The following is a 2,384-nucleotide window of genomic DNA, read 5'->3' on the forward strand; positions in this document are numbered from 1 at the left end:
CGGTGAGAAGTGACTAGGCCCTAATGCCTCAGCCTGAGCGCACTGGCTTGGGATGACTGGTGTTTCTAACTAAGTATGAAACCAGCTGTTAGACAAAATGCCGTTTTACCCCCAGATGTGGGAGGGAGATGGAAAGGACCACTTGCCTCTGCAGTGGCTTTTTCTTTTTCTTTTTTTTTCCCCCGCTCTGCATTCATTCTTGCAGGTGCACGGCAGGGCTCCCACCCGGAGCCTGCAGGTTCCGGAACTGCAACCTCGCAGCCTTTCAAAGCGCCTGACATCCTTTCAAGTTAGCTGCTACAAAGGCAAATGCAAACAGAGCGCGTTTTGGAGGCGTTCTGTCAGTCAGCTTTCAATCTGTATGTTCTTCCAGACTCTCCTTCTCCTGCCTGATTTATTTCATATTAAAAGGGCCGTCAATCTGTATCACAAGAACAGGTTGAGAAGAAGTGAGTGATGTTTACCAAGTGAGTTTTTTTTGTTGTTGTTTGTTATTGTTAAAAAATAATGGTCCCCTCTCTCTGGCCGTACTCCGAACTCACCCTCCACGGCTCTCCCGGCCCCTACTTGCCTTTCTCTGCAGGTATCGACACATCAGAGGTATGAATTCCACGTACTAGATGCATTTACATTAGAAACGTATTTTGTGAGGCTGTGTCAGACCCTTTTTTATTATCCATCAAATATATCTCTTTTTACCATCTGATGGCTTGGCAACAGGACCATTCTTCTTTCAAATAAAATAAATGTGCCTGCAATGTGGCAGAATATTCTGCGTTGAAGAGGCTCTGCCCTGGCTAATGCGTGCTGCATTCTGTGTGCTTCATTACAACGGGACACTAAGGATGCAATATACAGTTCCCGGTGGGATTGCTTTATGGTACCAGCTGCATTATTGTTTTCTGTTAGGATATTGATTATTGCCTTCTCCTGTCATTTGGGCCAGCTTTCCTTACTTTTATCTGCTATTTTGGCCTATAAGTGGAACTGCTCCATCATTCTGTACTATTAATTTCTCACTACTCTTGAGGCGCCTGACTCTTAGGGAACCAGTCAAAGCTGTCTTACACCCGCCATGTGAAAACTCCCAAATTGCAAAGTAACCAGAAATCCGATTGCCTCCACCCATAGGGTCTAACCTAGTGCTCTGTGTGGAGCACGCGTGAGAATTACCGGGGTGGGCGGGGAGGGGGGGAGAGGGGGACCTTGTTGAAAAGCAAATTCTGAGTCTCCAACCCCAGGCGTGCATAAGAAGTGGGGTGAGGCCCAGGAGTCTGCATTATATATATATTTTTAATGTTTGTGTATTTATTTTGAGAGAGAGACAGAGAGGGTGAGAAGCGGAGGGGCAGAGAGAGAGAGAGAGAGAGAGAGAGAATCCCAAGCAGGCTCCACACTTTCAGTATGGGGACGGATATGGAGCCCGAACTCACGAACTGTGAGATCATGACCTGAACTGACACCAAGAGTCAGACGCTTAACCGACTGAGTCGCCCACAGCCCCAGGAATCTGCATTTTAAATAATCACCCAGGTAATGTGCGGGAAAGGCTTGGGGTGGTGTGGGGTCAGGTGCGGGGTGATCAGGGGTTGGCAGGAGGCCGTGGACTGTGCCCCAGGCATCTCCTTGTGGTGCAGGTGACCAGCCTCCGTCTCCTCCCTCCAGCCTTCCTCTAGGCCTCGCTTCTTCCAGCTCTGCTCCCAAGGAACATTTCAGAGAAGGACAATCACTAAAGAGAAAGGCCGAAACTTGAAATGATATTAATGCTGCTCTCTCTCTTACACATGGTGCAACTCTGTGACGAAGAGACAGGAACGAGAACAGAGGATGAAGAAAACTATTCTAGAATAAAAATATATGAAAAGAACTACTCAGTGACAGAGCCTTCCTTCCAGGGGCCCAAGGAAAATGCTGCCTTCAAGGAAGCAACAGACTACCTCCTGGAGGCTGGGTCATGGGGAGAAACCTCCGGGGCATCCAGGGAGGGTCAAATGTGAGAAGCTGCTACCAGGGGAGAGGCTTTCTCTGGGTACGCAACCCCACACCCCTGCTTTGGGCAACACCCGCTAAAAGGTGGCTCCCGAAGAGGATGGGGCAGATCTGTGAGGACCCACTGGGACTTGGGAAGAAAACTCACGGAGCCCCTACAATTACATTATGCTAAAAACAAGGATAATACTCAGACTTACCAACTCTGAATTATTTCACCCTATTTGACCATTATGTGTGCTCTCGAGGTTATTTGGTTCTATTGTATCTGGGCGCTAGAAATCCAGGGGTGGATTTGCCACCAGGCAATGGTGGGCCTCTCAGTGTCTTATCCTAATTCTGCATTCAGTGACATCACCTTGAAATTGGCCATGGTAAGCACATTTATACCACGG

The 2,384-nt window shown here is 48.2% G+C and overlaps 1 long non-coding RNA gene across 1 annotated transcript; it reads left to right on the forward strand.

Annotated features, from left to right (window-relative positions):
• The first annotated feature begins 1,500 nt into the window (after nt 1-1,500).
• Nucleotides 1,501-1,867, forward strand: LOC124523519 (uncharacterized). The gene is made up of 2 exons (XR_006965004.1): nt 1,501-1,533; nt 1,666-1,867. It is a non-coding gene; the product is annotated as an uncharacterized LOC124523519 (long non-coding RNA).
• Nucleotides 1,868-2,384: the final 517 nt, after the last annotated feature.

The sequence above is a fragment of the Lynx rufus genome, unplaced genomic scaffold (genome assembly GCF_022079265.1).
Source record: "Lynx rufus isolate CCGP_SWC_20201006 ecotype Redwood Valley unplaced genomic scaffold, mLynRuf1.p SCAF_4, whole genome shotgun sequence".
Lineage (NCBI taxonomy): Eukaryota > Metazoa > Chordata > Mammalia > Carnivora > Felidae > Lynx > Lynx rufus.